The sequence below is a fragment of the Gorilla gorilla genome, chromosome 2, assembly GCF_029281585.2.
Source record: "Gorilla gorilla gorilla isolate KB3781 chromosome 2, NHGRI_mGorGor1-v2.1_pri, whole genome shotgun sequence".
Lineage (NCBI taxonomy): Eukaryota > Metazoa > Chordata > Mammalia > Primates > Hominidae > Gorilla > Gorilla gorilla.
Window position 1 is genome coordinate 96,415,060 of NC_086017.1, and position 22,879 is coordinate 96,437,938.

The window sequence follows — 22,879 nt, forward strand, 5'->3', positions numbered from 1 at the left end:
GTAAATTTTAATAATTTCAGCATTTTTAAAATTTATCGTTCTGTTATTGATGTCTGGTTTTATACTGTTGTGGTCGGAAAAAATATTTGATATAATTTCAATATTTTAAAATCTGTTAGGACTTATTTTGTGGCCTAACATATGATCTATCCTGAACAATTTTCAATGTGCAGTTTAGAACATATATAGTCTGCAATTGTTGGATGGAATATTCTATATATTTATGCTAGGTCTACTAGGCCTAGAAGGTGGTTAAAGACTGAAGTTTCCCTACTGATTTTGACTGGATGATCTGTCCACTGCTGAAAATGGAGTGTTAAAGTCCCCTAATGTTATTGTGTTACTATGTCTTCCTTAAGATTTATTATTTTTTTTGCTTTATGTATTTAAGTGCTTGAATCTTGAGTACATATATGTGTGCATATATATGCAAATGAATATATAAATTCATACACATATATATATACATATTTGCAACTGAAAAGCAAAAGAGAAGAGGAGTAGCTATACTTATCCCAGATAAAATAGACTTTACATCAAAAAATATAAAAAGAAACAAGGTCATTATATGATAAAGGGGTCAGTTCAGCAAGAAGATATAATTGTATATATATATGTGTATATATATGTGTACAATCTTAAGTATATATTTATATACTCTTTGGTGGGAGACATTGTATTACTGATTCCATCTCCTTTCTTGTTACTGGTCTTTTCAGAATTTCTGTTTCTTCATAATACAATCTTGGTAGGTTATATGTGTCCAGAAATTTATCAATTTTTTCATATACTCAAGATTGTATTTTGTATATAAATATATACAATTGTATCTTCTTGCTGCATTGATCCCTTTATCATTATATAACGGCATTCTTTGTTTCTTCTTACAGTTTTTGATAAAAAACCTATTTTATCTGATATAAGTATAGCTATTCGTCTTCTCTTTTGCTTTTCATTTGCATGGACTATCTTTTTCCATCTCTTCATTGTTAGTCTACATGTGTTCCCAAAGGTGAAGTTAGTCTCTTGTAGGCAGGATATGTATGGTACGGTCTTTTTTTTAACTTCATTAAGCCACTCTATGTCTTTTAATTGGAGAATATAGTTCATTTACGTTCAAGGTAATTATAGATAGGTAAGAAATTTTTAATATCATTTCATTAATTTTTTTAGGTTTTCTTATAAATTCTTTTGTTCTTTCCTATTTTTTTACTTTGTGGTTAAGTATTTTTCTTAGTAGTATGCGTGATTCCTTGTTTTTTTATTTTTTGTGTATCTATTATAGGTTTTTGTTTTGTGGTTACCATAAGACTTAACAAAAAATCTTACAGCTGTAACCATTATTTTAAACAGAAACAACTTAGCTTTTTTTTTACAAAAGAAAGTACATTTTCACTCCATTCCCCTCTCGTTTCGAATTTTAGATGTCACTATTTACATCTATTTATATTTTATATCCCTTAACAAACTATTGTACTTACTGTTTTTAGTAGTTTTTTTCTTTTAACCTTCATACTAAAGATATGTGATGTACACATCATCATTAAAGTATTATTCTAAATTTGACTGTGTACTTATTTTTGCAAGTAAATTCTATGCTTTCAAAAGTGTTTGTGTTACTCAGTAGCATTATTTTCATTGAGTTTAAAGAACTCCCTTTAGCTTTTCTTATAAGAAAAATCAGGTGGTTGTGAACCCCACCATCTAAGAGTTTCACCAGCTCTTAATAACCAACTTTTGATTGTCTGGGAAGTTTATCTCTGTTTTGTATCTGAAGGATAGCTTTGCTGGGCACAGTATTCTTGATTGGCATTATTTTTTCCTTCAGCATTTTAAATATATATCATCCCACTCCCTCTTGGCCTTAAGGTTCTTGCTTAAAATTCTGCTGCTAGGTATACTGAACCTCCCTTGTATGTTATTTGCCTCTTCTCACTTGCTGTTTTCAGAATCTTCTTTTCATCTCATTCTTTGAAAGTTTGATTCTGGCCAGGAGTGGAGGTTCATGTCTGTAATCTCAGCAATTTGGGGGCTGAGGTGGGTGGAACACTTGAGGCCAGGAGTTTGAGACTAACCTGGCCAACATGGCAAAACCCCAACTCTACCAAAAATACAAAAATTAGCTGGGCGTGGGGACATGTCCCGGTAATCCAAGCTACTCAGGAGGCTGAGGTAGGAGAATCACTTGAACCTGGGAGGCAGTGGGCTGAGATTGTGCCACTGCACTCCAGGCTGGGCAACAGAGCCAGACTCTGTCTCAAAACAAAAACAAAAACAAAAACAAACAAACAAACAAAAAACACAGCAAAAACTTTGATTAAAATACATCTTGAGGTAGTCTTATTTGGATTGCATCTGATTGCTGACCTTTGACCTTCATGTGCCTGGATATTCACATCTTTCTACAGGTTTAAAACGTTTTCTGATTTATTTCTTTAAACATTACATGCCTTTGTTTTTCTCTGTTGCCTCTTGAACTCCAATATCTACAATTGTTGCTCTTCTGTTGCCATAAATCCTACAAACTCTCTTCATTCCTTTTTGATCTTTTCTTCTCCTCTGACTATATATTTTCTAATAACCTACTGGTAAGTCTATGGATTCTTTCTTCTGCTTGACTCATTCTGCCACTGATGCTCTTTGTTGCCTTTCTCATTTAGTTCATTGTTTTTTTTTTCAGTTCCAAGATTTCTGTTTGATTTTATTATATTAATCTCTGTTAAATTTCTCATTATTTTCACTCATTGTTTTCCTCATCCTATTGATTTTTTCTGTGCAGGTGTGTGTGTGTGTGTGTGTGTGTGTTTTGGAGCTTGATGATCTTTCTTAAAACCATTATTTTGAATGGCTTGTTGGGCAGTTTATACATCTTTTTCTCTTTGGGTTAATCATTGGTACTTTATTTTGTCCAGTTGTTGACATATTTCCTTGATTACTCTTAATCTTTGTGGTTATGCATCATTGTCTGCACATTGAAGATTCAAAGTAGGTATTTAGTAGAGTCTTCACAATCTGGCATTGTCTGAAAACCCCATTCAATGGTAAGCCTGTACAAAGATTCTGGGAAGGACTATGTCATAGTCCCTAAGCCTGTGACCACTGAAAACAGTGCCATTGCAGTGCTAGGGGTTTCACTAAGTGTAAGACCATCACTTGGTTTAGCACCAAGATGGAATTCTGTATCTATCAAATCTAGCACTGCACCCAAAGCATCTTTCACTGTGCCGAAAGCCCATAGTCACTGAGGCCAGTGCAGCACTCTGCTGAAGTCCACAGCTGCTGAGACCTGCCTGTTGCTGTGGGTTATTAGAAGCCCAAGGCCACTGTAGTCAGCTGACAGTGATATCCGCAGGAACCTATTTCACTGGGACTATGGCTCCCTACCTAATGTGAAAGCAGGCCTTGTGGCTCAGTCCATGCTACCGGTCTGCATTTGGGGTCATGCAGTTCTCCCTAGTGCTGGGTTCTACTATGGTGGACCTGGTGTTGTAGACCAACATGGAGCCTTAGGTTCGCTTTCCTCTTTTCCTCCAAAGTGAACAGCATCTGTTTCCTTGTGCTGCAGTGAGAAAGAGGTGATGCAATTAATGTAAAATTATCCCTCCTGCCATCTTCAATGTGTCTTTTCTTATTTTCATGCTATAACGAAGTACTCTGATTTATCATCTGGCTTCCTTAGCTCTTATGATATTTTGGGACACAGATAGTTGTTCAAATTGATATTTCTGTGAGGGAATAATTGATAGGGAGTTATATTCCACCATGTTATCTTCAACAACAACAACAAAAAAAAGTCTAGAAGATTTTTCTTTATTTCAGGAAATGGAAGTTGTATATCAAAAAAATTTTGGCGTCAAATTCTTAAGAAATTCTTGAGTTTTTTGTAAAGTTGATACTCTGATTATGTATGCATTTAGAGTGGGGCTACAGTAAAGTAATATAACCTATTATGAAAATAAAATTAAAAATTTTCAAAATATTTAAGGACGTGAGATTATTTAGGATCTGTTCATGAAAATTTCACTTGAAATTTGGAGACAAAGTTTAACCAGTAGTTTTAAGGATTAAGGAAGGTAAAGGCAACTAATTTGTTGTAAGAGTTAAGTAACTTTATCATTAAGAGTTTTTACTTTTGACTTGTCTTTAGCAAAACCTGACTTCCTTTAGACAGGAGTGTTGTTACCACAGTTCAAACTCTCTTTGTCTTGGTGACTGCTGCTATTCTGAGAAGTGAGAATGGCACTAGTAAGACCAAAAGGTCATGATCAAACCTTAAATGAACTTAAGAATTATGATCCAAATTGGGTTTGCTAATTAATTAGAGAACTAATACATTATAACATTGATATTTATCATCTTTCTATCATTAACGTTTATGCTCCAGCTAGATGTCAGTAAGAGAAGACATTAATGTCAGATTCATCAACATTTAGAGACAGATTCATATTCTTTATTGTGCTAATTCCCTTTTTAAATAGAAAGTAAGGAGCAGTAAGAAACCTTGTTTCACAACTCTTCTTCCTTGTGCAAGAGCACATAACTAAGTGACAAAATAGTGGAAGCCGTGGACAACTGGGAAAATATCTCTTCTATTTCCACAGTTGCTTCCATGGACATATTTGTCAGAGTTTCTATGCCATTTTTCTTTGCCCACACAAATGTTGGGAGTGGACATTAAAGAGCCCTACAAGCGTTACATGGTAACAATGTCCGACACTCAAATTGCTGACAATGTAGCAACACATTAATGTTGAAGTGTTTGGTGATTGGAAAGAAATCCATTTGCACCTATTCTCACAGATATTAAGAATTTTAAATTTTCTTCAGAGTTCTTCTCTTCTATAAAGAATTATACTAGCACATAAAGGAACTATTTACTGAAATATGTAGTTTTGTCATTTACAAAATGAGTTACATTAAAAATACATTGAAGTGAAGAATCTTTTACTTATTCCTTGCTGCATACAACTCTCAGGTAATCTGTTTAGTTACAGTACCTCCTTTTATTTGATATTTATTTATTTGATCACATTCCATTTACCATTTCTGCAAAAATCTAATGTTAATGTGAATTAAATTCCCTTTATATTTCAAAGAGATTTGCCTTCAATGATCTTCAATGATGTATGTTGAAACTAGCAACTGAGTTAGAAATAGAATATTATGAACTATATATTACTAACATATATTATTATAGTAATAAATATACTGAAATATTAATATACATTATCTATTAAATATGTATACATTTATATATGTAAATAATATATTCTCCAATTTATATACACTATCACTCATTTTATATATAATAAAATTTTATGTAATGTAAAAATATGTAAAATGTATTATATTATATATTATTTTATGATATATAAAATATATAAAACTATATAAAAGAAAAATCACTCATTTAATATATAATAAAATTTTATATAATATATAAAATATATTCATATTTATATATTTTACTTAATATATAATATATATTCACATTTATATATTTTACTTAATATATAAAATATATTCACATTTATATATTTTACTTAATATATAAAATATATTCACATTTATATATTTTACTTAATATATAAAATACATTCATATTTATATATTTTATATAACATAAATTTATAAAATATATTTTATATAAATATAAAAATATAATATTGATATTTATTCATATATTTATATGTAACAATTATATAGTATAATATATGACACATAACAATATATTATATATAACATATAATGTCATATTATACAAAACATAATATATAATATATTATGTTAATAATATTAATAATGATATATTAATTATAATATCAATATGATGCATTACTAATATTAAACACATCAATTAATATTAACACTAATTTTAATGTAATATATAATATCAATGTTAGTATGATATTAAGTATTATATAAAATAATATTTAAATTATACACAATTCCATATTTTAGTACATATTAGTATATATACTAATGTATGCATATACATAAATATATTATATATGTAAATGAGTGATACTCTTTTGTATATATAAATATTTTCCATTGTTTTGGGTATTACTATTGATACATTTTATCCCTTACTAATTCAGTCTTGCATTCTGATACAGTCACATTTTTATCTAGCAATAAAGATAATTATATTTGGTAATGTTTACTTTTATTATAAAGACTATGCCTATGGTTTCTTAAACTGGGTTTTTAAAATATGGAATGTGTAATGCAAATGCAATGCTTAAATTACTCTTTTGTCAGGTGCTCAGTAGAAATAGGTTGAGATGGTGAGTTGACACAATAAATACTCTGTATTACATCTCTTTGATATAACACTTTAGGTTTATCTGTTTGGGAATCATTTACAGAGTGATCATCCATTTGATGTTGTAACAGTCAATTTTCCCTTATAATAAATACTTATCTGATGTTTAGCTATTGTTATTCACCATAAGGTTACGTAGCACCTGAAATAAGTCATGTGGCCTTGCCAGATTTAACTAAACTCTTTATTAATTTAGATGCAATTAAAGATTAGAATCACTTTTACAGGAAAGTAATTTAATTCCACACTACCTAGGTAACTAGAGGAGCTCTTTGATTTTGGAATCGAAGAAAATTCTTTAAACAATTTGACTAAGAACTGCAAACCAGCAAGTATGTGACTAATCAGATTCTTATCTTTTATCTTCTAATATGACAAGAACTGAACCAGAAGCTTCTTCTTTTGTTCTAATAAACAAAATAAAAACAAAACTATTCATGATATTTTGTAAAGCTTCCCTTGGTTTTCCTGATTATTTATAAATTTGATATTCATATTCACCAGAATGTGTTAATGCAATTATACGTAAATAAAAAGACACGGATAAGCTGCTGAATACTAATGTTTCACACGCGTATGGGTATTCAGGTAGGTAGAGTATGGAAATATACATTATTCTGGTTTGAATAATCAAAGTAGTATTTCTGCTTATTTATTTCTCCTAAGTATTCTTAAGTGTGTGTGTGTGCATGTATATATATACATATAATATATATATATGTGTGTGTGTGTAACTACATATATATTCATTTTGAATGAATATGTATAGAGAGAGAAATAGAAATTTTTATAGGTGGTATAAAAATTGATGCTCTGTGTTAAAATGTTTTCTTATTTTTCCACATCCTTGTCATGCAGTCCTGTGGTTTTGGAGGGTAGTTCTATGACGTTATCAAAATGATGGCAATCTCCTTCACCCATATTTTGTCCTACAATTATCTAATAATATAAGCTATGTTGCTTTGACGCATAATTTTCCTGTTAAGATGAAATATTATGCTCAATTCCATATGTTCTGAGGTGATAAAGGGGGATTTTTAAAGCCTCCTATCATCCCATTTTCTGAAACATGGAATGCTAGGGCATCTGAAAATCTCCCTTTTCCCCCTTAATATTAAAAGTAAGTCCCAGATGATGCACGTATCACTGAAACATTTTTAGATATCATGTTAATTTTTATCCTTCCTATTATTTCAGGCCTAAAATTTTCCCAGAAATATACTTTTTTTTTTTTTTTTTACAGTAGGGAGAAAGCTCCACCTTTTAAAGTCTTCAGTAAGTCTTGATTCTGTGATAATAATTAAAGATATGTGATGATGCTTAGTTAGTTGAACTTGGTAAGTTTCTTGTATCTTTTCCATAAGTCTTCTAAGCTCCTCTCAAACTATTTTAAGAGGCACAATGAGTCTATAACAGATTATTTTCCCTTCTATTTCTTATATAAACATGCAAACAGGCCTCTCCATATAGAGGGAGTATGTGCATACAAATCAGGTGATTCTAACGTACAATACTTTTGGGTATGAAGGAAAGGCCTATATAGAAGGGTATTGAGGATGGACTACAGCCAATAGCCAGTAAGATATTGAGGCCCTCAGTCCAAAATTCCACAAAAAATTAAGTGCTGCCATAACCACATCAGCTTGAAAGCAGATCCTTTCCAAGTGGAGACTCAGTGGTACCAAAGCCTAGTGCAGAAACCTGACTACAGCCTTATAAGAACTTGTATGCAGAGGACCCAGTTATGCTCTACTCTGGCACTTGCCTCACATAAATCATGTCATCCTCGATTGTTTTCTCTCAGAACCACTTGGCTTTCTGACCCTGCCTCCCCACTCTCACCCATCAATTCCTGTAGCAAGAAATATCTGGGGGAAATTGTTTCTTTTTTTCCTATATTTACACAAACTATGAAATAATATATATATATATATATGTAATTAGTCACTAATTTCGTGGTAATATTGTTATGTAGCAATAGATAATGAATACCCCCTGTCCTCCTATGGACATTTTCCCTCTCATAGTCTATTCTCCATAGAGCAGGTAAGTGATTTTTTTTAACTAAGTTATTACCAAACAACCTTAATTGTTCATATTTATTTATTTATTAACTGAAAAATGTTTAATTCCTCCTTTTTTGTACTATACTGTACTTTAAGACTGAAGGTATTAATATAAGCAGCTATGTACTTATCTGTACTTGTATTTCCATTTACTTATCCCCATTCAGTTTTCAATGCAATGAAATTTATTACTCAATTGTCTCGTCACATTTGAGTTTCTAAAATCTGTTAAAACTAGCTTTTTTATTTAAGTCATTAGTGTTCTTCCAATTTGTCTTTTCACTTCAAACATCATCCTACCTGTTTTTAAGAATTAAAGTTTTTGCCTATATTCTCCTTGAACTAATCTCTTTCTTTGACTACTACAGCATGTTATCTTATTTTTTCTTTCATTCTCTGGCTTTTTGTTCTTAGCCTTTTATTAAAAGGAACCAGTTTCACTTCCAAATTAACTTATTGATCTATTAATGCAGGAATCCATGAATAAATTAATCCATTTATGAGGGCAGACCCCTCATGATCAAATCACTTTTTAAAGACCATGTTGGGGATTACATTACCAATGGATGTGAGGGTGCTCTGGCTATGACATCGTCACCTGATCAATCATCATGATTGAATTGGCCAATGTGGCTGGCTAGGCAGGTGTCCCTTTCCTCACTCACTGCTCCATGTTCATTCCTCCAGAAGCTGTGCACTCAGTTAAAGAGGATGACCTTCCCTGATAGAGGATGACCTTCCTTGATAGAGGAGGACCTTCTTTGGTCAAGGGTATATAAACAGCTGTGCTCCCCTGCTACAACCTCCAAACAAACTCTCAAGGTCCGTAAGTTTCCAACACATGAAATCTGGGGATATTAAAACCACAGCATCCACCAACTATCCAAGCCGTCCAAGTCAGATCCTTCTGTGTCATCCCCAATTATTTTCTCTCAGAACTACTTGGCTCTCTGACCTTGCCTCTCCACCATCACCCTCAGGATCATTACACCTGTCAATTCTTATAGTAAGTAACATCTGGGAAATTTGTTTCCTTCTTTATCTTCTTATTTCCATTGGTGAGTTTTGGCCTAAGTCATTTCAGTGGATTTTAAAATATTTTCTCTCTCTGTAGTTTGCTTCCTTCCTCCTTGCTTCCTACTCATTTTCTACACTATTGTCAGATTGATGTTGCAAACATGTAAACCAGTCTAATCATTTCTCGTTACTCATGCAAATTATTATAGTGTTCAAATGTCTTAATGTTGCTATGTAAGATGATTTATAAACATAATTACTCCTGGCTTTTTCTCTTATTATTCTTCCGTTTATATGTCCTAAGTTACCCAGTATCCTCTTCCTCACCTCAGTGCTTTGCATATACCCTTTTTTCTTACTCACAGACATTCTACCTTGTCTCTTGACTCATTCTTACTGTCTTGGAGGAGGAGAAAAACAGTTTCCTTCCTTATAGAATCCTGAGATATTTCCTTCTATCCCTTGTTTCCTTGTTGAGTCAAATTTTCTCATTATGCTTTCAACGTATACTGTTTACATATTAATTGTAGCACTCAATGTACTTTACTTTAGATGTTTGCTTAGTTGTTATCTCTTTTGATTAAGATAACTAAGATAATTTTTTTTTTTTTGAGACAGAGTCTTGATCTATCACTAAGGCTGGAGTGCAGTGGCACAATCTCGGCTCACTGCAACCTCCACCTCCTGTGTTCAAGCAATTCTCCTGTCTCAGCCTCCTGAGTAGCTGGGATTACAGGTGTGCACCATCATGCCCAGATCATTTTTTTTTTTTTAGTAGAGATGGGGTTTTGCCATCTTGGCCGGGCTGGTCTGAAACTCCTGACCTCAGGTGATCCACCTGCCTCAGTCTCCCAAAGTGCTAGAATTATAGGTGTGAGTCACCATGCCTGGCCACATAGGTATACATTTCTAAAGCATTCATTAAGACATAGTTTCTGGCACATAGTGGTGACCAAATAAACATTTTCTAGCTTTAAGTCATAACACGTGAAATTCTTTTTTTTTTTTTTTTTTTTTTTTGAGACAGAGTCTCACTTTGTCACCCTGGCAGGAGTGCAGTGGCACGACCTTGGCTTGCTGCAACCTCTGCCTCCCAGGTTCAAGCAATTCTCCTTCCTCAGCCTCCCCAGTAGCTGGGATTACAGGCACCACCACCAGGCCAAGCTAATTTTTTTTTTTAAGTACATATACACCATGTATTTCATCATGGTGTATTTGTATACACCATGTTGTCCAAGCTGGTCTGAAACTCCTGACCTCAAGAGATCTGCCCACCTCGGCCTCCCAAAATGCTAGGATTACACCTGGCCTAAATTCTTTATTAGTCATTGATAGCCTAGCCCAAAAGAATTATTTCAGTAAATTACCAGCTACTTAGCAAGGATAAAATGATGTGGGAAACAGGGCAAAAGAGTTTGAATGAAGGAGAAAGAGTCTTGAATGTGGAAAGGTAGGCCAGAATGGTAGAATAGTACAGCATTGAAGGGTACTGGTACAATAGACTGGATAAGGGAGAAAGGAAATGGAAGAATAGGAAGAGAATCACACAGAGAAGGATGGAGTGGTGCTAATGAAACACTCAATGGCCTTTTTCTACTTCACAAACCCTCAGGTCCAACTGAATGGTCATCTTCACTTGAATGGTAAAAGTCACAGTCAGTATCAGTGATTTACTACTCACTTACTTTTCTACTTCATTGCCAACCACTGAGTTATGATTTATCAAAAGTAAACTGTAGATAAAGGCAAAGGCATTCCTTTTAAAACCGTATGACTTTAAGAATGGAAGGACTGATACATCAATTGATGGATCTTTGGCTATAACACAGTTCTCAAGCTACAGATGCCGATGTGAAGCGACAGATGGCACGCTGAAACTCTGTTAGCTGTGCATCCTGGGTCACAGGAAGAGCAGAGGGGTCAAGGCTCAGCAGGTGATGAAGTACTGCACTGAAGTGCTCTTCTCTGCTTGCTGTTCATGAGCAGTGCATGCCTTATTGATTATTACAGTGTCTATATTAGGTATTTGTCATACACCTTTTTATTTACCCATTGGATATCAGAGTCGGAAGGAACTCTTACCGATTTTTCTTCAGATAGTTTGTTTTAAGATGCAGAAACTCAGAAAGTTACATTTATTATCCAATAGCAATGCCAAATGAGGACCAGGACAAGGAAAAGAACAGTTGGAACACAGTCCTCAATGTCATGGTAGCTATATTATTTTCACTTTCATTTAAATTCATAACACTTCACCACTTAGTTTTATGTCCCACCAACCATCAGACCATTCATGTCACATTGCTCATAATAACTATTCTGATCCTTTGATTTTTTTTTGGCAACACTTCTGAAAACAGGACCTTGATAATAAGAACTCTGTAAAGTTTTTCAGAAGAAATATTTTATTTAATATAAAAGAAAAATTCAATTATCCCCACTATCTAATAATAACGCAATAGACTGCTTCATAGACTTAAGGGATCTCAATCACTAGAAGTGTTCAAAAGCTGACCACCTTTCAGAGAATATCATAAGGAAAATTTCTGCATTGGCTAGTAGTATAGCTTGGATATTTGTCCCCACCCAAATCTCATGTTGAAACGTAATCCCCACAGTTATTGGTGGGGCTTCGTGGGAGGTGTTTGGATCATTAGACTAGATCCATCATGAATGGCTTAGTGCTATCCTTGTGGTGGTAATAAGTGAGTTCTTGCTCTGAGTTCACATAAGATCTGGTCATTTAAAAATGTGTGGCACCTTCCACCCCACTCCCGCCACCTCATGCTGTCTCTCTCTGGCCATGTGATGTGCCTGCTGCCTGTCCCCTGCCCCTGCTTTGCCTTCCTCCATGAGTAAAAGCTCCCTGAGGCCTCCTCAGAAGTCAGGTAGACACTAGTGCCCTGCTTCCTGTACAGCTTGTCAAACTATAAGCCAGTTAAACCTCTTTTCTTCATAAATGACTGAGTCTCTGGTATTTCTTTATAGCAATGCAAGAATAGCCTAACACAGTAGGAAAATTTAACTTGATGTGTATTTTATTGCTGTTTATTCCATGGAGACAAATTATTCTCATCCAAGTTTTAAAATGAGTTACTAGCTTAAGGCTAATAATTCAAACATGAAGGAGAAGGGGTAAGCAAGAGGTCCCTACTTAGATGTGGCAAGGAATGGCTATTTTTTTAATCTTCAAAGAATAATCCTAACCATGAGTTGCCCATCATGTTACATATTCATTATTTCAAAGATTGGGGCAAGTTACATGTTTAAATTAAGAATTTTGGTTGGATATAGAAGAAACTAACTTGAAATATCTTAAGCAGAAAGCATAAATGTATTATGAAACAGAGACACATCATGGAAGCCTAGGACAGAAAATCACCTGGGTCTTTCAATAGCAATGTAACTGAAAAGTTAAAAATTGCTGCTGTTTTTCATCTTTAGTTGCCCTCATGTACCTGTTTCACTCTTCTCTACACACTGACTTTCTCTGCTTCTTTAATCCACATAAGAAGCAAATAGAAGCCACATACTACACTGTTCCCAATGCTTTATTTACTTTTTTAAAAAATATATAATCCTTAAATCACTTTTTGGGGGAAAAAACTCTGACTGCATCTCTTAGGTCAAGTCCAATAAACTAAGATCATAAAGGGGTCAGGTGCAACAGTATTTGAGGACTTAGAGCTATAACTGAAGTCAGGGGATGGGCTGATAAGTGGTTTATTAGGATGTTGGTGGACACGACAAACAAATACCAATTACACCAAAGCATAGTTCTTTACCCAAGTATGTGTGCCCACACCCTACTCCAGACATTAAACCTGAATCTCTAATGTATAATCTCAGAATTGAGATTTTGAAGAAATAACTTTCCCAGGTGATTATGATGAACACCTTTACCCTTATTGAAAATCATTGATAAAATATATTTATAAGTTAGTAAATTAGAATAGAACTAGTTCTGCTTCTTATCTCAAGTACTTTGGACATCTCATGTGAAATGAGCCATGTCTGTCAGGTGCACACTGGTACAAAATCTTTGAATCTGGAACGATCATTTATCTGTTATTTACTTTATGAAGCTCATGAATCTCAGACTTGTGTTTATGTTTGGACACCGATAAGATAGAATGGATTGAGGGATTACAATACTGTACTTGTATCCACAAAAGAGTATGTTATGAGTTAATAAAAGATAAAAATGGTCTTCTGTTTACCACTGAGATGTAGAAGGTAAAATATCCTGTTCCCCAGTATGGGTTTCCTTGACACTTTGCTTATCTTCTTTGCTATTCTAGTTTTATTGTATTCCCTGATACAACTGGGCAGATGCTCCATGGTACGGAAACGGTCTGTCTGGTTTCAGGAGACGTTTCTGAACAGCAATGAACAGTTTTACTTCACTTTATTCAAAATGTTCTTGTTTTTTCTTGAGTCTCGCAGCTTTTGATTGCAAAAGTTTTCTAGCCATTCAGAGACAACTAACTGCAGTCTACGTACATGTCTTGATATCCCCCATGTTCTCTGAACATGATGCCATCTGAATAAAACCAAAGCATTAACACAATCTAAAATATATTAATTGTTCTTGATAATTATGACAGAATATTTTGCCCTGTATGTAGAAAAAATGTTTTTTGTCAGAAAAGGCATTTTCACTCTTTTTGCTAGAGGGGATTTAAAAGTTTTTCCACTTTAAAAAAGCATATTTTAACAATGAGAATATTCTTTGAAGGTTAGAAAAGACATTAAGCTTTCAAGAGTTGGTATAGATCTATGCAAGGTCACTACTAATTTGCTCAGAGTGGCAAACATTTAAAACATCATACACGAATATAAACCAAGATCTTTATATAATATATTTAGCAAAAGGATGGGAACAGTTATTTCACAATCTATCCCAAAGTATAACACAGGGATCAAGTCTTACTCATTTTTATGTTTACAGTCTTAGCATGGTGCCTTGTATATAATGTTTCTTTTGCATTTGAATAGATTATTTAGCATGCCATTTCATTTTTTAAACGGATAGGCATACAAATTTATCTTAATGATTCAGAATTGACCTTGATGCTTTCTAATGCCATGTTGCTGTTAGCAAAGGTAGGGATTCATGTTGTTATTTGCTTTATAAATGAGAAATTAAAACCCAGAAAGCAGTGTGGAAAAATTTCTCAGGTTTGTAATCATTATACCTTTTTTAAAGCTTAATTGCAGAAATAAAAATGAGCATTTCTTATGAGTCAATAAAGTCACTATAATTTGGGGTTGAACGCTATGATTGCTACCTAAAATTCAGGATGGTAGTAATTTAGAGGGCACGTGTTGGTGGTAGGGAGGAGAACAGGGAAGGCAATGGCACCTGTGAGAAATGTCCAGGGCCTCCATTGAATATGTAACACTTTATCGATTAAGCTTAGTTGCTCAGTAAAGAGCATTTATTTTATGACTACTCTTCTTTTATATGCCTAAAATATTTCACAATTTAAAAAATCATTTTGAATTGATCCTGTACTAAGTCAAATATAAGACTTTTGTGGTTTGGAGTTGAGGTCATTTAAAGAGACTGAAGCGATGTTAACAATGATAACTGAAGACAGGCCGAAAACCTTACTTATATTTCAATTTCCCATAATAAACCATTCGGAAAAAATATGTAACCTATTTAGCTATATTTTTAAAGGAAATTCCACAAGTAATTTTTAAGGAATTTCTAAATGCTCTTCTTTTAAATGACAGTTGTATGCATTCTAAATAAATTAAGATAGCAAAATATAATCCTCACTAATTTTTCTTGGTTTATATTTATTTCTAAGTAAAAGAGAATGACAATGATAATAGCTGCCATTTATTAAGGTCCTGTTATGAACCAGTCCCAGTTCTTATTAATCATTTATCCTTACAATAACCCTGTGAGTTAGATGTTATTAACCTAGCTTTGCAAAAGAAAAACACTTACATAGAGAATGATGAATTTTTTTTTCAGATTTATTCAGTTTATTAATAGTTGGTGTAAGTGCAGGCCTAATGTCCAAATAAAAGTCTGTCGGTTTACAAAGTTTGTTCTTGCCTCATAATAAATGTCCTTGACTCATAACACAAGTCTCCCACCAGTAGTAGAAGACCAATAAAACCAGGAATTAAGTGATTCAAAGCTTTTCTCTTGAGGTCACCATTGGGCATTGTTGTCCATTGATTTTGCTCTGTGGTAACACTAAAGCGTGAGCATTTTGGAGTGGGAAACAGAAATAAATATACACTAATGAAGAGCTCTATTTGGATTTTCTACAGGAGGTGAGCCCATTACAAAAGAAAGGGCATCTTTATGTCCTTACTCAATTAGTAGGAATAGAAATTTATTCTCTTACAGATAAAAGTGATGATTTGTTTCATGCTTGCTGAGAAGCTTCAAATAGTGCAAGTCTGACTTTTAATGATATATATGATTATTATTATTGCAGCTAATGTTTAAGTATTCACCATGTATTAGCCACTATGTCTATTGTTTACATAAATTATTTTATTTAATTTTGAGAACAATCCCTTATAGGACATGCTAGTATTACCCTCTAGTCATTGAATGAACAAACTGAGTCTTCAATAAATCTTGGAAACTCTTCAAAGCCACAAATCTATTAAGTACAGTAAGGCATCTAACTAGGCAGTCTAACTCTAAATCCCTTTCTTTGAACCACTATGATGTACTGCTGCCTGTGTGCAGCTGTGTGTACAGATGCAAAGAGAAAGACTGCATAAAAAGATAGAGATAGAGATGAGAATAACAACATTTATTCAAGAGATGTGTATTTACCTATCCAGTTAAGGGCTATTTTACAACATTAAAATGTTTGTATTCTGACAATTCTGATTCTGTGTAAATCTATAATAGTTTCAGTTTGCCAGGTAACTAAAGATTACAAGTGCATGCTTTCTATGTTATTTTAGACAAGTGGATATTATTGGAAAGTGCCAAGTGCCAAGTCTTAAACCTACATGTAAACTACTTATCATTTTTTTCTCTGCTCTCTTTCTCTCTTACTCTCTCTCTTTCCTCTCTTTTTCTTTTTCTTTTCTTTTCTTTTTTTTTTCTACTTTACAGCCTCAATCCTGTGGATAATCTTTTTGGGATGTGATATACTGCAAAAAGAGGAGGAAGTTAAGTTTAAGGTTTGCATTTATTGGTTATTTGTAGCCAAATGAGAATGTAGCTACAATACAATGCTAGAAAGAGGCTGCAACTTTATGAGTTTAGCATTGATACGTTAAAAAGTGTAGGTACATTTTCATGATTATAATTAAAATATATATTAAAAATTAAGAAGGTTCAACTGCAATTAACTGTGGCTCAGAGCATCAGGCAGTAAAGGATTTCTCAATTCTTATTGTGTAAATGTTGAATAAATGTTGAATTCTTTGGGGAAATAACTTGAATATCCATTGATTTTACTAGTACTATAATTAAATATATTCCCTAAGGAAATATACTTTAGTGTGTCGGGAAGCTGCCTGTTGTCTGTTCATCTTGGGCCAGGTAAGCTGTTTAGCCTGTCAGCCTATGGTTTGCTAACGCTCTCTACAATTCTTACTTACACACAAGGATCTGTGTCTTCCCTTCATTTGAAGTCCATCTATATTTTTCCTAAACATCCCTTCATCTACTTGAATATTTTATAATATTTATAAAAAACTGGGGGAAACACAAAGTTTATTTAGGATTTATGTTAGGATTTAGCAAAGGGCTCTCTACTGATAGCAGTGACAATAATTTTATAACCCACTTAAAATTTCCTAGTAGTGTTAATTACTTTCCCAAAACAAGAGTGTATATCTAGATTGCCCTTCCTTCTCTTTCCACTGTTGTTTTCCATCTCTGAAAATTTTCAAACACGTTTTTTTTTTCTTTTGAGATGGAATTTTGCTCTTGTTGCCCAAGCTGGAGTGCAATGGTGAAATCTCAGCTAGCAGCAACCTCCGCTTCCTGGGTTCAAGCGATTATCCTGCCTCAGCCTCCCAAGTAGCTGGGATTACAGGCATGTGCCACGCCTAGCTAATTTTGTATTTTTAGTAGAGATGAGGTTTCTCCTTGTTGATCAGGCTGGTCTTGAACTCCTGATCTCAGGTGATCCGCCTGCCTCGGCCTCCCAAAGTACTGGGACTACAGGCTTGAACCACCGCACCGGGCCTTCAGTTACACTTTATATTAAACATTACTGTGAAGGAAGAGTATACTGGGAAAATTATACGTTCCAGCCTCCACTGATTTTTATAATCTATTGTCTAATACCAATGAATTTTTTCATTTTTCTGGAGCATGAATCTCCTCTTTGGCAGCAAGCTGCATTTACCTTAACATTTGTGATTTCTTGGGTTCTAGGTTGAAGTTGTGACTTTTATTGTTTAAACTGTTTGTGAAATCAACAATAGAAATTCTTGACAAAAATGATTATCGAATGCTTCTGGAGGAACTTGGTCAGCCCAATTCTTTTCTGTTAGTTGTACTACTTACAATAACTATAGAATGTGCTAAAGCTACAGCCTCCTGAGATACGGAGGAACTGTCCAAGACAGTTCAGGCTTTGTTCTTGTCCTTTCTAGAAAATGAAGTCCTTCAGTGTTTTAGCTAAGCAAGAGGCCTCCCAGGTATAAAAGCCCAGATTGGACTGTGTTTGGGGTCCCTCAGCTGTGGTGTGAGGAAAATACACAAAAAATATGTATTCACCACAGACAGCTTTTCTGAGCCTTAGGGAGTGGGCTCAACATGGACTAGGATTCACCAGACTCACACTCTGGTAGCTGTCTTTGTGCACACCCTCCTACCAGATCCAGAAAGTGAAGCAGAAACTGGAAAGATGTTTAGAATTTTTCATGGGAGTGAATTCTGCTGACAGTCACTGCCAACAGGCTCCTGCCTTCATGAATTTTACAAACTAGATAGAGATAAGGACCAGGGAACTGGAAGTTACAATTAGAGTGAAATAAGTATAATAACGAGAGAAATACATCAGGAAACATGTAGAAGGGATGCCTCTCTTTATTTGGAGTAGAAAGAATAGTCTTTTCAAGGAATGACACTGAAACATTTATAAACTTTTAGCAAATATGCTAAAACATATTCACATATGCAAAACAAAACAAAAAAAACATAACCAGTATAGCAAAATTTATATTAAAAAGCTCAAAATGAAACAGAGACTTACATATAAAACGAAAAACTACAAATATCTTAAAATGAAAAAAGATTATTTATGATAGAAAAGTGTTATTTCATTTTTCTTTCTTAATATTTGATACCAAATATGATCCATACAATAAAAAATTAAATTTCATCAAAATTTAGATATGTTTTCCTGAGAAAGATACTTTTAAGAGAATAAAAAGACAAGCCAAATACTGGGAGAAAATACTTGCAAATCACATTTCTGACAAAGTTTGTATTTCCAGGATTTACAAATAATCCTGAAAACTCAGCAACACACACACACACACACACAAAATCCGTTGAAAAATGAGGAAAACATTTAAATAGGAACTTCACCAAAGAAAATATATGGATAACAAATAAACAGGAAAAGAAGCTTAGCAGCATTAATCATTAGAGAATGCAAATCAAATCACATTGAAGTATGACTATTCACATAATCAATGGTTAAAATGAAAACATATTGACACTATCAAGTTCTGGAGAGGATGAGGAGTAACTATTGCTCTCATACCTCACTATTGCAAATGCAAAACGTATGGCCTTTATGAATAAGAGGCTATTTCTTAGGAAGTTAAATAGATACTATAGTATCCTGCAGTGCCACTTCTAGCTATTTATTTAAGAAAAATGATGATGTATATTAACATAAATACCTGTGCATTAATAGTTATAACCAATTTATTCATAATCACCCAAACTGTAAACAACCCAGATGTCATCAATAGGTGAGTGGATAAACTGTGGTACACTCACCAAATTAATTCTACTCTGCAATAAAATGGAAAATGCTATTAATTCATGTAACAACATGGATGAATCTTAAGTGTATTTTGAAAGCTTTGACCAGAACCAGAGGATTATATATTGTATGATTCTATTTATATGATATTCTGGAAAATATAAAATTATAAAGATGAAAGATAGGCCAGTGCTTTGTAAACATTAGGGATGGTTGGGGATAAATTGACTGAAAAGGAGTAATTCACGACAATTTTGGGAGTGATGAAGATGTTTTTATTCACAGCAATGCTAGTAAATACACAACTCTATGTATTTATCAAAATCAATAGAACTTTGCACCACAAAGCATATGTTTTACTGTATGTAAATAAAAATGAAAACAAGATGCGAGAATATCCTAAATTGAATACAAACTTTAACGGATGAGCCTAATTGTGTTACCTGAATAACAGTGAAGGAAATAGGAAAGAAAACTACTAGCCTATGTTTAGAAAATAGTAATTTGACTGGATATTATAAAGCTAAAGACAAAAAATGTACATAAACATTATACTCTACTTAGTAAATTTTTTACTCTCAGGGTATGGGTCACCAATTTTGAAACTACTTTATATGGATAGTAGGTTTCAACACATATATTTTGTATGTCTATCTAATGAGAGAGGCTGGAAGCAATATTATTGTAACAAAGTGCATACCTAGCACTCAGATCTTAGTTTCCAACTGCCAACCTCAATGAAATAAACAAGATCAGACTGGAGAAATTATTGATTTATAGAAATTATTGAATATTCTATATTATATATTATAATCATTATATATAATATATAATATATATAATATATATAATATATATGTTATATATTATATTATATATAACGTATATATTATATATATTATATATTATATATAACGTATATATTATATATATTATATATTATATATAACGTATATATTATATATATTATATATATTATATATAACGTATATATTATATATATTATATATATTATATATAACGTATATATTATATATATTATATATATTATATATAACGTATATATTATATATATTATATATATTATATATAATGTATATATTATATATATTATATATAATATATACATTATATATAATATATATAATATATATAATATATTATATATTATATATAATATTATATAATAATATATAATCATTATATACAATATATAATCATTATATATTATATATTATATAATAAATGTATAATAATATATTATAATAATAATTATAACATATAATATATATAAATAATTTATAGAAATTATTGAAGAAGTACACATAAGCCTACAACATTTTATGAGTGTCAGAAAGAAAAGGAGAATTAAAAATAGGAGGGGTTATGTAGAAAAGACAAAGGAACCCATTTGTAAGTTGCCAATGGCCAAAGCTCAATAACCACTCAAGAATTTGAACCACACATAATAAAACAGTACTGATTATAACCCATAGAAGAAAATAAACATCTATGAATTCATAGTAATGTAAAAAATAAAGAATAGTGTTGCACCAGTGTTAATTTCAGAGTTTTGGTGATTGTGTAATGATTATGCAAGTTGTTAGCATTATGGGAAGCTGAGTGAACTACATAAAGGAAATCTGTACTACTTTGACAACTATTTTGTAACTCTAAAATTATTTCAATATCAATAAATAACTAAAAGCCCATAGGCAAGAGAGTACAAGGAACATTGAACAACCTGTGGAGTTTGACACAGTTGGATTATGAAGTGTGAACTAGAAAGTGGGAAAAGATGAATCTGGACAGCTAAGCAGAGACTTGTACAAAAATATACTGTTCATTCAGAAATGAAAAAGTTATCAAGTGTGTTTACAAAAAACTAGGCATAATCTGGTGTGCATTTTGGAAAGCATACACTTATGGACATCTAGGAAATGATTTAGAAAGAGACAAGCACAAAAATACAGAACCAACTAGGAAGAAGGGTAATGTGGAAGAAAAATGGGATAGTGTGAGGACGGGGAGAACAGAATAGATTTTAGGACAATTTAGGAGGTACGATAAAAAGGGTTAGGTTATTTATTAAGAGAGAGGAAAGAGGAGGGCATGGAATCTGAGATTATACCCATCATTTCTAGTTTAGAAACATGAGGCATTTTGACATGAGCTGAAAATAATTCTTTAATGATCAACTCTATAAAAATTGCCAAGTAATCTAAACCAACTATCCCCTGTCTATCTCAAGAAGAGATATTTATTCCCTATTGGATATTCCTCTTTCTCAGTGCTAAGCACTATTTCTAAGGTAAGAACCTGAGGCATGATTAACAGTGGCATGAGAGATTAGAGTGAGTACCATCTGCAAGAAAAAAATTACACTTAGGGAAGAATCCAGTTTATTGTTTCATAATCTTGGCCCTGTAGCTAAACTAAGCTCCAATTTTGCTTTCTCCACCTACTTCATTTTTAATCACTTTCATTAGTTTCTCTTCCCCATATTTATTTCCTTTTTCATATCTATAAAATGGGAATAATCAGTGCATTTAGCAACTAAGTTATTTGAGAGTTAAATACATATAACGAGCTTACATCAGTGCTTGCTGCATAGTAAATTTGCAGTAAATGTGATTCATTAATTTATTAGTAAGTTGTTTTATTGTTAGCTTTGTTCTGCATACCACTTTTCCTTTTATGAGAAGAGACCAATAGCTTGCTAAATATTTGTTTATTTGCTGGTACTTTACATATGTCTTGAATTAGATTCACTGAGGAACAATATAAGGGGCAATATTTGAGTACCCATGTGATTATTTCATCTTAATTGCACAGCAAATGATGGAGTAGATTAATAACAGTTATGTTAGGGATATCAGAGCTATGCATGGTACATTTTTCTAACGGGCTTTTAAAATGACATATATAATAGTACATCCTAGTGAAAATTCAAATAACATAGAAAGCAGAAATGAAAGTATCTAAAAATCTAGTTATGGTTTTAAGGATGGAATGCAGGATGAATAATATTTGTTATACACATTATTTAGGAATAAAAACACAGACATTGAAAAAAATCCCTGTATCAACATATATCAGATATATCGGAGGTTGTTTTCTTGAGTAAAGGAAGGTTACAGATATAGAGGCAGATTTGGGAAAAAAGATTATTTGAGTTTTGAATATTCATTTTGGGATGCCTGGGTAATAATGAAATGCACACATATGGGCAGGAGTCAAGTAGGTAAGTCTAAAGTGCAAGATAATTAGGTCAGAGGTATAGATCTATAATGTATGATATATAGAATAAACACCATAGATAACACTGAGCTGAAGGCAAAGCCGAAAGGAATGGTATTACTCCACAGGAGTGTGTACAATAAATGAGGAAAGGGCCTACAATAAAAACCTGAATGCATTGCTAATAGAACTTGAAAATAATGATATGAAACTGATGCAGTATCAATAGAATAAACACCATAGATAACACTGAGCTGAAGGCAAAGCCGAAAGGAATGGTATTA